At 32.1% G+C, this 14949-nt stretch overlaps 1 long non-coding RNA gene across 3 annotated transcripts; it reads right to left on the bottom strand.

The window, feature by feature from the left end:
• Positions 1 to 2147: 2147 nt before the first annotated feature.
• Positions 2148 to 14918, bottom strand: LOC112414966 (uncharacterized). Of its 3 annotated transcripts, none has more exons than XR_003006247.1 (5): positions 14900 to 14918; positions 12844 to 12912; positions 12206 to 12289; positions 7262 to 7336; positions 2148 to 2517 (listed from the first exon to the last, which is right to left on the bottom strand). It is a non-coding gene; the product is annotated as an uncharacterized LOC112414966 (long non-coding RNA). The 3 variants fall into 3 exon arrangements; XR_003006246.1 differs by lacking the exon at positions 14900 to 14918 and adding an exon at positions 14653 to 14839; XR_003006245.1 differs by lacking the exon at positions 14900 to 14918 and having other exon boundaries at positions 12844 to 13322.
• Between the last annotated feature and the right edge of the window lie 31 nt (positions 14919 to 14949).

Here is a 14949-nt window from a genome sequence, read left to right as displayed (position 1 = left end):
CCAAAAAAAAAAAAAAAAAAAAAAAGATCCTCCATCCCAGGGAGCCTAAGGACCCCTACCCCCACCTCTCCCTGCCCCTCCAGACCACCCCATCAGGGGGAGGGGGGAGGGTTTCTTAACCCCCTCTGGCTCAAGCACCCTTTTTAAGCCAGAGAGAAATGTAATTTGTTCCTTTTGTCTAAAGATCTGCTAAATATTTCAGTCCTTGAGCTAAAATAACTTCCTCTCTGGACAGGAAGTGGTGTTTTATCAAGCCATTTTGAAAGAGGGATAATTCTTAGAGTATACAAAGCTCAGCTTAAGTATTAATCTTTTTAAAAACTACCCCCCACCATGGGTAAAATGGTTTCTAAATAAAAGCAAAACCTCAACTTAATAAATTAAATTCAAGTCTTGCCTTCTTTAGGAAGCCTAAAAATTATCTAAGGACTAAGTTTAAGGGGGAATTTTCCAACCCAACTGGAAGAAAGGGGTACAACTCAAGAGCGCCTCCCTAGTGTTCAGTTGCATTAGGGCAAAAATTAATGTAACTAGTTTTTATTCAAGAATCTCAAATTTTCTTCGTACTTTCACAAAATTCTTTAACCCATTATATAACCTTGCCAAAACCTTACCCAAAAAATTCTCATACCACACTGATTTGGGCAAAACAATGTTCTTAAATTCAAGAGCATGGAACTACCATGAAAAAACAAACCCAAGAAACTCCACCTCCAAAACCAACACAACACATATATCTCAACCATTCCCTTGTATATCTAATCAAATTCTAAGTATATACCCATTTCAACAATGGTAAACTAATAACAATCTGTCATATCTGATGGAAAGTTATCAAAGTAATGTCACAGGGCAAATTCTCCTAAATATCAAAACCGTGAAATCTAAGGAAACAAATTTACTAATGCCAAAACCAAATTATTCAACACTTTCTCAACAAGCACCCCAAGAAAACATTCACACATCCAAAAAAAATCAAATCAACATTCCTTACTCAACATTATTATCTGCCAGAACAATTGTCCTTCCCTCACTGAGAAATCCATTTTAGATCTATACCCAACAAAAGCAACAATGTCGCACCTAGGTAAATGTAAAATCCATAATCAAAACCCAGCTTCAATCCCATACTTTCTACAACATAATTCTCTACCAAAAATCAAAATCCAAAATCTCAATTTTGATTTATACAAACCAACCAACTCAAATCAGCCAATGAGAACAAATACTGCATATATATTGATCATCTACATGTATACCCTGGTATTTGACATTAATCACAAACATGGTATGATTAACACTTTCTCACCAAAAGAAAATTAAAGCTGCACTGTTACTTGTTCTCTGTATAACGGGAAAATTTAATCAACAATTCATTTGGTTTATCAAAAGCCCCATAATAGTAACTGAAACTGATTTTAGTTATCAATGAATGAAACCAATATTCACCTAGGATTCAAACATAAGTTATCTATGACATAGTGTGGTTCATTTATTCTAAATTCCTAAATGTACAGAGTAATAAAAATACAGTAATCAATCCTATTTCATAAAGTCTATTGCAGACATTATTGCCACCAAAATTTCAAGTCCTTTTGTGAATACCCTAAGGACCTCCCTACCTTCCCTTATAAATCCAACACCTCTTCACCTAATATTAACTATTAAGACAATAGGAGGATTCAGTTGAATTTAAGTGTTCAGATATTCTGCAAGATGTTTTATTTATAATATTTAATAAGTATAGGTAAAAGGGACCTTTTCCATCAAAACAGAGTCAGAAAAATACTGTATCACTCATGCTGAATTTTGAGGCAAAAGGCATTTTGTTTTAAAAGTTCATTAAAATCTCACAGCAAATTAAACATTCTATTATTACCCACTGGTTAACCAATTTTGTAAGATGTTTCAAGAAAGCATAAAATAGCATTTTAACTGGACAACCATCTTTTAAAGCACAAATTTCCACAACTTTGTAAAAAGACAAATATTAACCAAGTAAAACATTTTCCAGTACACCATTTCCATTTTACCAGCTTTATTCAGTACACTTTACTGCTGGGCAACTGTAAAGGTCAAAGTGTTATTTAAGGCGACACCGAGTATTTAATGAAGCTTCAGCTTAAAAAAAAAAAGCCCAAACTGAGAAATTTTAAAGTGTTAGAAATTTTATTAAAGTTAACATTCCACAAGATCATACTCATACAGATCAAACTGCAAAAGATTCCAGGCATACAAACTATCATCTGTTAATGTGCCATCTTTCTTCTCCAAATGTCAAAAATGTTCTTAATGATACAAAGTCTCTAGAAAGTCAAATCCACTGTCCATTTGTGCTGGGTAAGAAACCTACATCTTCATTCATTTCATGAAATCCATGTTAAAAGAACCCTGTCTTGGTTGTATATTATCACAGCACTCTTGTATTAATCCATTTTTCTCAATTCCCCATAGTGGACTGCCATCTTGATTTCTCAGTGGTAGGGTCCATTTGAGACTCTTCAAGCTGACTGGGTGCTTGATGAAAACATTAAAAGAAAAAAATGCTGTTGGAATATCAATAATCTTATTCCTTCAGAGAACATCCACCCACCTTGAAGATACTCTTACCATACACAAAGCTTTAATAATTTTATAACAGCTTTAAACTATAAAACTGTATTATATTAAAGTTGTATGTGCTGCACATACAACTTCTCAGTAAGAGAATCATGGCAAAACTGCACACCAGTAACAAAGTTCTTTTACTGTCACAGATACACAGTAACCATAAAAATGTGGCAGTGAAGAGTCAAATTTTTAATAGTTAAATGTAATGTTGTTATACTGTCTACATGAGAAGTGAAAACAAAAATTCAAAAATTCTGGAAAGCTAAATTACAGCAACACTATGGATTCTAAATCTCAATGCAGAAAACTTTCCAAGCTTCTTCAAATAAAACTAAATATGGAAAAGAATCTTAAAGGATTAAAAAAAAACCCGAAGCAGTGGATCATAGCAGTTTTCCAGTCCAACAGATCTTAATTAATTTTGCATAGATAACACAAATGGCCAATATAGATGTCACCATCTTTAGCTACATATACGAGAATGCAGGCAATAGGCAGCCACTAGAAAACAAAATGATCAGAAATGCAAAATATCTCCCTGCCTTATTTGATATTTGCCATAAAATGCTATCAGATTTCAAATTCAATACAAATAAAATATTCTCATTGCAAAAACATCAAATGTTCCTCATTGTTTTAAAAAAAATTCATTGCTTAAATAATTTGAAGTAAGGAGATTAAAGGAAGCCAGGATATTTTACCATTAAATAAATGGTCCTGATTCATCATGATAAAACATAATTAGAAAAATAAGTTTTAACCCTGGTCTTCTTTATAAATTTTGCAGCTCTCCAACTAAATTTATAGCAATGAAGTCTGAGTGACTGACTAGATTTATAAGGACATTTTTTGCTCATTAGATAGTTAGTACCTTGATTCCAAAACTACAATGAGGATTTGTCTATTATATACAATACAAAAATCTACTTAATAAACCATTTGATTAACCAAGAGACACCACCACTCATTAAAAAAAATACTGAAAATGAGCATCACAACATCAGTAATAAACATCAAACGAAAGCTATTCCTCCCAAAACATTTTTTGCCGATTTCTCTCCAGCCTAAAAGGAGAACTAAAAATAACTCATTTATTCCCCATATCAGTAAAATATCTTCCACTTGTTCATTCCTTACAATTAAGGGACATATTTCTATATAAAAGTATAAAAGTAAAAACACCATCATTCCTCTTGCAGAGTTAATTTATAAACCAATTTCTCCCCATCTCTACTGTTACAATGCAGGATCAATCTCTCAATGAGTTGGGAATGTAAATACTATTATGATGAACAGTGACATTAATGCATTCATATCAAGCTACAGTCATTTCAATGGCTATAGGTGCAATTTATTCAATCTAGTACATTAAGTGATAAACTCCGTGCTTTATATTCTTCCGCCACAAGAGGTAAAAAACTCATCGCAGACACTATAAGAAATTTCTTTTTAAAACGACATTTTTTTTAAAAATTTCAAAAGAAAGCCAAATGATATTAAAACCGTATCAAAACTAATTAATAAAATGCACAAGCTTGTGTGGCAAAAATAGAGATTAAAAAATACTAGCATATTGGTCGTGCTAGCACATATACTGTCATATATTTAACATGGTAAAAAAAAAAAAAATAGGCGGGGGGAGGAGAAGAAAAAGAATGCTACAAGAAAGCCATGATCAATCTGCACTCCTATAAAGCCAATGAAAACCCAGAAGTAAGAATTCTGTTAATAAGCAAAAGTGCTCAGTCAAATATCAAAGCACCTAAAAGAACAGTAAAGGATTTAGGAATAAATCCATTTATTTTCATGGAATTCCAATTTCTTGCAAAAATTAAATTTGCAAATAAGCAAAGTTAAAAAGTGAAAAAGAAAGCAGGCATGAGTTCTCTGACCCTGGAAATTTTCTGGGTAACAAAATCCAGTTCTTCATCTGTAACAGTAGTACCTACCTTACGTGGCAGTAGTAGTGAGGATTAAATGAGTTAGTACATTTATAGCTTTTACATTACCTGGTATATAGAAGGACCTCAATAAATAGACCTCCAATATACCACAGTAACCAAAGTACCTGAGGACCTACAAACTAACCTTAATGAATCAAAATAATTTATATTCCAGTGGCCATGATATCTCTGAAAGCTCTAGGATCATGGGGTCAACTTGTAAAAGACAAAACACTTTCTGCTTTAAAGAGCATTTCATTTTGCATTAAAGTAAGATCAGTACAGAAAACTGAGTAGGGTTTAGTATCTAAGCCCTACTACTCCACATCTTTCCAGATTTGTGAATTACTGGAAACATACTGCAGAGATGATGGTTTGATCTAAATTCCATCATCAAACATACAAGCTTCAAGCTAATACTATGAAAAGTTAGGAGAATTTTTCCACTATGATGTTCACTATTTTATACCTCCTTTTTTTAAGAACAAATTGCTTGTTCTAAGGTAATTTCCAGGAAGAAAAAACTTTTATGGTAAGAAGGACATAAGTACCTGCTACTGCTTAAAATCCCCAAATACTATACATCCAGAAATTAAAAATATAAAATTGAGCAAGGAGGTCTTAAATTCTAATTCAGTAAATTTGTTCAAAAAAAACACTGGAATATTGTAAAATAAGTTGTTATTTGAAATGCAAGCAAGTGATTCATTACTGAGTGTGTTTAAGAGGGGTTCAATTTCCTTACCTCTACTTCCCAGCAAACCCCCATTTTAATAGCAACAAAAAATGTGCGGGACAGGGAAAGAGTACAAGGAAAAAGATTAACGACTCTTAATTTTTTAAACAAGTGGCTCTAATAAATACTACAATTTGTTACTGTAAAATCAGTGAAACAAATGGGTACAAAATTACAATAAGCAGAAATTGATGCTTACATGATCATTCTCATCGTGTAATTAAGCTTCTTGGTACTTATGACAATTTCAATCTTCGTATTGTCTTTAAATTTGAAAACATTTAATACCGACTTCACATATTTTGTCTTATTACCAAAAAAGCTCGACTCCTCAACAGGACTAAAACTTATTAACAAGTCTGGGTCCTAAATAAAGTGGGCATAAAAACTAACTACAAAAAACCCAGCCAGCTGTGGTTCACAACATTGCTAAACTATGTTGTTCAACTATGCTGACTAAGAAAGAGTCATCTTACTTAAGGTTTTTTACAATCAAATCAAATCTTCCCCATTATCCCATTTTAGTTTAAAACTTGACTACATGTCCATGAAAGATTGAAAGTTGTGGTTTCCTGTAACTTTAAAGTTTTTACTAAGTCAAAGTTTTGGCATTCAAGCATACCTAAAAATTAGTATTTAAAGCATTATAAATAATGAATTTCACTTTTTACTAGATTAGACCCAAAACACTAGTTGGTAATGTTTAATAGCAAGTATATACAATAAATCAACAAGTATTTATTGAGCATCCACTATGTGCCAGGCAATCGTTTTAAAATATAAGGCATGAAGTCAATAAATTACACTACATTAGTAAAGTTTTCATCTCTGCTCTCACCATCCCCCATCGAAAAAAAAAAAAAAACCTTCACTATTTTACAGGCCCTAGTAGCCATTTATACAAATAGAAGTTGAAGTAGCAATTAGAAGCAAAGATTATCATCTAGAATCTAGATTCCCGAATGTGATTCAAAAAATTACTTTTATGAAACAACTACTAAATAACTATCATACCTAAAAAGTTTTGTCAATAATAAATGCTTTTGAGAATTCATCCAAATTCATTTCTACAGTCTTACCACTAACTCTTTTCCCACTATTTCTCAGATGGGGAATTAGAAATTCCACAGTAGTAGTAGTAACCAAAGCTTCTAATATCAAGGCAAAACCCCAGTATGAAGAAAAACTTTTTGTTGGCCTTTCAAGTTTAAGGAAAGCTCAATAATTATTTCATTTATTTGAATTACTAACAATGAAATCCATTAAAAGTACGCTCTATTACCAAGAGAACCTAAGGGCTTCTGAGTTTTACACATGTGAAGTTGACAAAAAGGAAGGATCCAGGGAAAGAGTAGGCAAGGTTGCCTAACAGGAAAAAATACTGAGTATTTTATAGGGTTTGTGGCCATTAACTATATGGCCACTCTCAACTCTGTAGCCAGAGCTGGAAAGCAAACACAGATAATGTATAAATGAAAGCGCATAGCTGTGTTCCAATAAAATTTTACTTATAAAAATAGGTGGGAGTTTACCAACACCCAGATCTAGGGTGCAGGGTTTTTTGGGTTTTTTTGGCCGCACAGCGCATGCGCAATCTTAGTTCCCCTACCAGGGATCGAACCCATGGCTCCCTGCAGTGGAAGTGTGGAGTCTTGACCGCTAGACCACCAGGGAAGTCCTAGGGTTCAGTATTAAAAGCATGTTCAAATGTAGGGTTTTTTTTCCATTTTAACTCTGCCTGAGCTTAAGTAAAAAAAAAGTAGAAAATAATAAAAGGTTGGAGTAAATTAACGCACAAGATTTTAATAAGAAAATTCATATACATCTAACCATGTTGATTTATTTTTGTACTGCTTTGAGCCTCACTAAATCCCTCTGTATTTTTACAGACTCTGACTCAGTTACTCAAAATTTCTAAAGTCAGATTTAAAATTAAAAAACAAATTAAACATGTAAATTGAGGAAAACTTACTAAATAAATTCTTCCACCAACATCTATTTTCGTTGTACTGGTCCCTTAGATAATTCAGCCTCAAGATTCATATTTCTGTAGAAATCAAAAAGAAATAATTGTATGTACAGAAAAAGACAAAAACAGATTTATTTGGAAACTTCAACATCTTATCAGGATCACTAGCCAGAAGACCGAGACATACATGTATTTATAAATACAGTCCAAGCAGAAAATCAAAAGTTCTGATCCAGAGGATCTTAAGTTTGGCTGTTCACAGGGCTCACCTGTAGAATAAAGTTACTATAAAAACACGTTATGTCTCAGGCCCCAAGAACTTCCTAGGTAAAAATCTGGGCTCCCTAACAGGCAGTCATGGTTGCAAAACAGCGTTTAACAGAGTCAACATCACTCCTTCCTTAACAGTACAGAACTATTTTATCTCTTGGTCCTTCAGCTAATCTGCTTTCCAGACTTCTAAAGGAAAGCTTCCATTACCAACCTGGCAAGGCCATGTTTCTCACTCTTCAATATTACTATATTATTTCATAATATCATGTACTTTAATCAACTCTATTCTAGGATAGAAACCTTAAGCATAACTTCAAATTTTTTTCTCTACTAATTATATTGACCTACACGACACTAACCCTTTCTAAAATATGTGCGTGATAAAAATTACTTTTTATCTGGTTACTGATAACCATTACTTTTCACTGGTTAGACTGAAATACCTCATAAACATGGAAGATGTTTCCTGTATCTCAAATAAATTGAATACAGGTATATACTTTTTCCAGTCACTCCTGTGCCAAAGTATGATTATAATAATCACAATAATAGGTAGAACTACCCAAAAAGCTTTGTTCAAAAGTTCAGTATTAAAGTGTATCAATTTAAGGATTTTTAGAACGCAAAAGAAGTTTAGGATTTAAGCTAAAACTAAGCTATCTAAATGCTTTTTCCATGACCAAGGTTTCCAATTTTTCAAATTATAAAGCAAGTTCCTGATTATCTTACCAAATTTAAATCCCTTTAATCGTTTTGACTAGTCATAAGCCAAGAAATAGTAAGATCTGCTTCAAGATTTCTTTTAAGAGCAAGGTGCTAAAATATCCTCCCAACAAGTTGATAAAACGAAGCAATTTACAAGAAACACAGCATTATTAAGCTTCCAAATTTAATGTGATCTTATAAAGGAGACAGTTACACCGAACAATGACAAAACCTAAATCAATCAAGTAAAATAAATTGATTTAACCCCTAAGAGAAGGGCAGAAATGACTTAAGGAATCCCCACGAAAGAAATGTCTGAGGGAAACCCATCACATTAGTCTGACAACACGCTTATAAAAAGGCTACCTACCAGTACAAGTATGTGGCTTGGGGTGCTCACTGCATCAAAACCAGAGGACTTGGATCACACTTTGCACCACCACAAAAATTACTGACACCAATGTAATCTACCACTCGATCTCCTTCCCAAAAATTTACAAAGTAGTACTCTGCCTTCCTTTAAAGGGGGGTAAGCCAAGTTCACCTTAAGCAGATTACAAAAGTTGATAATTTTGCTCATACTCCTATCTTTAATATTTTGCAGTATCGAGGATCCTCATTTAGTATGAAATTGTAGGTATAATATAAATAACAACTTTGATTGCTGGTCATTTTATAATAAAAGGCAAAGACGGCTTTAGTCAAGTCTTAATATTATCATTACTAGCCCATTTGTGCTTTTCTTAGATTTGGTTTTGTCACCTTTTAAAGTCCTTAAAACAATTTTTACATTTTAATTAGAATAAAATCCGAAAGCACTGTGAAATATAAGAAACCACCCACAAAAATAAGGTACTAGGGATAAAGTCATTAACAGTCATAAGAAAACTCTGTCACAACTCATAAACCATTAAAGTTAAGCAAAATATTTAGCTTGATAACCTAAATTAAAATGATTTTGACTACTATGTAATACACATATTAGGATATAATTGCTTTTTGGGAAATATTCAATTTCAAATAAGTGGTATAGTTTCAAAAAACAAAGATTGTTTTCCAAAACACTGGATTATCTAGCTGTACACAATGTATAAATAAAATCGTTGTCGGAAACATGTTACTTGAAAGTTATGTAAACAATCAAATCACATAGTTTTTATTTATAAAGTCCAAAATATCCCTGAATTTATGTTGTAAAAGTTAATTATATGCAGAAATAAGTCAATTTGAAAATTAAAAGTTTGTACTGGCCCGCTCAATCTGGAAGGGAAAGGCAGTGGGTAAGATGAGGATATTTATCTTTGAAATATAGATTTCTTAAGGGAAATTATATAGCTTAGTCAAGCATGTAAGCTATAAATCATCATTTATACTCACAATGGTCAGCTGCAAATGTTACATTAAATACACTAATCTTTAAATTATTTAATAAAATTATTAGAAAAAAAATCAAAACAATGCTTTCACTGCAGCATTCTAAATCTTTATTTTTTTAAACACAATTTCACACCTTAACTGCTTTTTAAGATCAACTTTCCATTATGCCTGCATTTATACTATTTATTAATATTTTAGAACACCTAAAATTAGGAAAGTCAGGCACACTATTGCCCAGGTTTCATGATATTCAAATAACTTCAACAAAGAGATAACATCCATGATTTGCAAGCAAAAATTACAAAAAGTACTTTACAGTTGAAGAGAACTAGACACTCTTTTTACCACACAATTCAGGAGCAAAAATGTATCTTAAGAAATTGGAAACTCCAAATACTTTATACAAATTAGGAGACTAAGGTCCACAGTGAATAAATCGTCTAGATTACAGGGCTAATTTACATTAGAAGCTGGGTCTCCTGACTGCTGAATCACTGTTATATTTTCCACTCTATCACACACCTCTCATTAATGCAGAAGATGGAGATGTCCTCAAATTAACATTTCTCCCCTTATGCCTCTCAACAAAGAAGAAAATCAGAGGAGAAAAGGTAAAATAATTGGTTGTCCGCAGTCCAAATTTTTAAATAATCAAGAAACCAAACAGTAAACGAAACTTGAAAGAAAATTTATATTCAAAATTACCTATTCCACATAATCCAACCTCTTATTATGTCGTAGTTCATGAAAACCTTTTAACTATGGGGCATGGCTTCTTTCATTTCTGTGGAACTCCAGGGAATCTTTTAAACAGTTATTACCAATAATAACAAACGCAATGCAAGCCAATCACCAACTTGATCAGGTGACTTTTATGATTCAAGAATTCAAAATGCTAAAATAAAAACAAATATTTAAGTATTTATCACTTCAGTTCTTAAGCAGAAAATAGTAGTAAACTAAACAATGTATTTATGAAATACAGTAATTTAAAACAACAGTATCTTCAGTTATATTTGCCCCCAGGTGTCCATTATTTCTGTCCACCAAAAATATTGCCAATTTTACAGGCTTGGCTCAGCAGATTTCAAAACACTGACTCTAAATATTATCATGAAGGTCGAAGTACATGTACGTCTTTTTAAAATGTGACTTAAAATCCTTTATCTTGTTGGTGATAAAAAAGAAAACTACACTCCGTTACATTAACTTAAGAGTTACTACAACACTTATTTTTATAATTATTAATACTTGACTAAAAAAGATACAAATTTTCATTTAACATTTCTAATCTTCTTTAACCATTCATTTTTTATTCTATGGGTTCAAATTACGCCTTTGGTAGGCCATTATAAATTACTGCCAATTTATACTTAAACTTAGGTTAAACTTCACATACATTTGTGTCTTAAGAGGCCCTATTCTCAATTTTTATAACAGTGCCCAACCTCATCTGAATGCCAACCTAATATCCTATCATTTACAAAGAGGAAACCCTAACCTTGGCATTTTTATGTTAAACGACCTTGGGATGAAAGACGTCTTAACTTTTTTATATATGTTACATCTTTAAAACATTGTTAAAGGTCTAACATTTGGTTTTCTTTTGTACACTATAATAAACACAAATCTGATCAAACTGCAAAAGGGCTGAAAAGCAAAAAAAGCTAAAGCAAAAGCAATAAAAATATTACCTTTATCACCTATCTGAATCAACAGAATAAGCCAACACCAACGATGAATTTTCCACAAAAATTACAAGGACAAAGGTAAACCTGCCCTTACATTAATTAATTGGTTATTTGGCTATTCTTAAAACTTCCCAAGGTATCTCATTATATATTTCCTCTGATAAATCCCTTCCTAATATATACTGCTTGACAGTAACTTCCCCTTTCAGTGTTAACTTAAGAGTAAGAAGTAATTCCTGAAAATTCTGTACGTATTTTTCTCATTCATGTATCTAATTTTAAGATGTCAAAATACCATACACATATTGAAATTATTTCTTCCTTTTATGCTTTAAAAAGACTAAGCTATAGATTAGAGGTCTCTTCAGTCACATTCTAGTTTCCTATAAGATAACTTATTTTTGCACCTGTATGGAAAAAAGACTCATAAAAACAGGTAAAATGAGTATTTAAAATCCTTTACATAATAACTAGCATATGAGAGGGTCTATTATGTTTTTGAAATATACTTCTTTTAAGATAAATCATAAGATCTGCAAATACAAAATTCTAGGCCATTTCTAAAACGTAATCTGCATCACCAAAAAAATGGCTAAAGAATGTACATTTCAGATTGTAAAGATACGTAATTCTGATGACTCAACTACTGATTTAATCATAATTCTAAACCACCATTTAATTGAAAAATACTGAATGTCTCACTACTGATGTAAATTACACGTATCAACTATTTTAACATTAACACAGAACTGCTTTGATGTAAGGAAAAGAATATGATGGGTTTTTTCTTATCCCTTTTTCGAAATAAGGTCTACAGTTTATGTCGCACTGACAAACTTTAGTGATATTCTCCTGTTGGTAGCTATTAGATTTCAGATGTTGCATAAAAACATTTACTTACTTGCTATATAAACTACAGACTATCGCAAAGATTTCCTTTATCCTCAAGGATAAAATTCCACGGTCTGTCTTCAAAATGGCATACCTTTTGGGGGAAAAAAAACAATATTCTAAACAATTTATTGATGGAACCACCAATAGCCAAATACTAATATGTGTTTTAAAACTTTTCATTACATAAAAGAAAAAATAAAATCTATGCTCACAAAACCTGATTTTTAAAGCATTCTTTCCTAAAATCCATTAGTATGAATAGCAACTAGCTTAAATTTCCCAAAAAATTTATTTCTTTAAATATTTAAAAGATTTAAATTGTTTGCACAGTATATTAAATAGCAAAAAAGAAAAAGCATATCTTTGGTTTATGGTTTTCCTCAAAGTATAATGTTTTTTCTTGTTCCCAAAACTAAACAAAGGCTTAAAGGACCTTCAGTATTTTAAACTATTCAAAAGGCACATTAAGTTACAATGGCTATGCAGATACACTTTTCATACAATGAAAACGTTTAAAGATATTGTAAAATTATTTCAGATACTTACTCATAATCACTATTCACTAAAAATATATATTATCAAAATAAATAAAAACCTAATAAGTTTACTTTTATGTCAAAGTAATAAAAATTTACCCACTCTTACCTCAAATAAAAGAGCTGTATTTGTTCAGAACCATCATCAACCAAATATAATTTTAATCTTGTAAGTTACCTTTAAAAAAAAAAAAAGGAAGATGATTATCAATGTTTTGATTTTTAAACACTTCTTGGCCAAAGTTTCACTGTGATGAAACAATGAGAAAATATTCCAGAGACAACGATCATTGGACAAATTCAAGAAATGGCTCATCGACACGCTACCTGTAAATTTTAAGGGTGCAGTTATTTATCTTAATATCTATCAGTCTTTATTTTCCTCATCTTTTGGTTGTATGAACAAACACTAGAGATTAAGGCATTGAGGTTAAAAACAAAAAATTCACATCTTTGGACAGATTCAAGATTATGACCTTGTTTTCATTTTTATTCTTCTTTTGATGGCAAGCAATACACGAAAACAAAGGAAAAGTTTACCATTTTTAAAGACTGAAATCAACTTAAAATTTTCTTTACCATCTAGAAATACCTTTTACAATTATGAGCAATTAAAAATTAACTCCTCCAGGAGAAATTAGTGAAGTTAAAATGGCCACTGGTTACTTTAAATTTTTAAAGCACAAGTTATTTGATCTCACCAAGTGGGATATTAGCTTTGTCTTTAAAGCAAATCTAAAACATGTAGTATCTATGTCCTTTATTCAATTTCAAACTGGGGTCTAGAACATTTTCAGTCTCTCCCTTCCCCCATTTCTCATGTAAAAAGATCTTATGAGGTTAAACTGCTAGCAATTATTCTGCATTTCGCTATTCATAAAAACTAGATTCAGAATATTAATTTCAAACGACTTGCAGTGCTCAAAAATTTCAGAAATGTTGATTTGAAAAACCAAAATTGTTACTTAAACAACAAGAGTCTCTAAAATCAAGATATGCGCAACTGATGTAACGTGTAGCACTATATGAATGCTATTAGGAAAATAAAACAATGTCACTGACAAAAATATCCTCAGAAACACAGTCCATTACACCAGTATCTTTGATTTTATAAGTACTACGTAAATCTGCCCAACACTATTTTCACGTAGATCTGCACCTCTACAACACCAGAGCTACCGCAGGATGAAGACAAATATATTCTAAAATACACAAAGGTTTGTGCATTTGTGGTTTGTTCTTCAAATCACTAAACTCAAAATTCCCTCTCAGACAATTTTTTTTAATTCCTAGACTATACAGAGGACTCTACAAGTTTTTTAAAAACCAAAATACACTATTAAAATACTGTTCCGTTTTGAGCATATCTGGATTTTTATGCATGCAACAAATGCAACAAATATGGCTCCTCTTCATCGCCCATTACCGAGCAGTCCTACTTTAATATTTACACTACGAGAAAGTAACTTCACAAAGAGATTTGGTGTCAGAATATTCCTTTGTAAAAGTTCTGTCGACCGTGGCTTGTGATAATACACATTTTTTTTTTTAAATCAGCAAATGATGAACTTAAACTTTTAAAAGTCTAGGAACTAGCCCAAATATGGTCTAACATTCAGGTGTGATAAGTTACAGATAACGGCTCCTTATGACCTTTTTAAAAGTAACGAACAGTAGATTTAATCATTGTTCAAACATCAGAATGTCAAATAATCTTGGCGTAATTACTCAGTAAAATCAACTACCTTAATCAAACGTCATCGTCTAGCACCGTAATTAAAATCTATTTCCATTAAACAGCCTTGACGACATAGTAAACTTGTCTTCGTAATTTTTGAAATACCAGAAGCACTCCTCCAACTTGCATTTTTAAAAGACAACCTTAACGTCAATAAAGGTTTGAACAAGCAGCAAGTACCTTCTCATCTGCAACACTGCAGCCGTTTTCAAAATCGGCTTTGAAAGAGTTAAAAGCCAACACCCAAAAGGAAAAAAAAAAAAACAAGTTTTATTTTTGTTGAAACGTAGTCAGGGTTCCATTGTTCTTTTAAATTCGAAAACGAAGATGAGTTCCCACCTCACCGGAAAGGGGTTAAAAAGCTCCCCCGTCGGACAACCTGAAAAGGATTTTTTTTTTTTTTACCCTAAATATCAAAATAACTCACCAGGACAGAAAGGGGCTCTCCTCACGCAGTCCCCTTCAGGCTCCCGCCCG

Source organism: Neophocaena asiaeorientalis, unplaced genomic scaffold (genome assembly GCF_003031525.2).
Source record: "Neophocaena asiaeorientalis asiaeorientalis breed wild unplaced genomic scaffold, Neophocaena_asiaeorientalis_V1.1 scaffold297, whole genome shotgun sequence".
NCBI lineage: Eukaryota > Metazoa > Chordata > Mammalia > Artiodactyla > Phocoenidae > Neophocaena > Neophocaena asiaeorientalis.
Note: the sequence above shows the minus strand (reverse complement) of the source record. Positions and strands in the feature narration are given on the sequence as shown.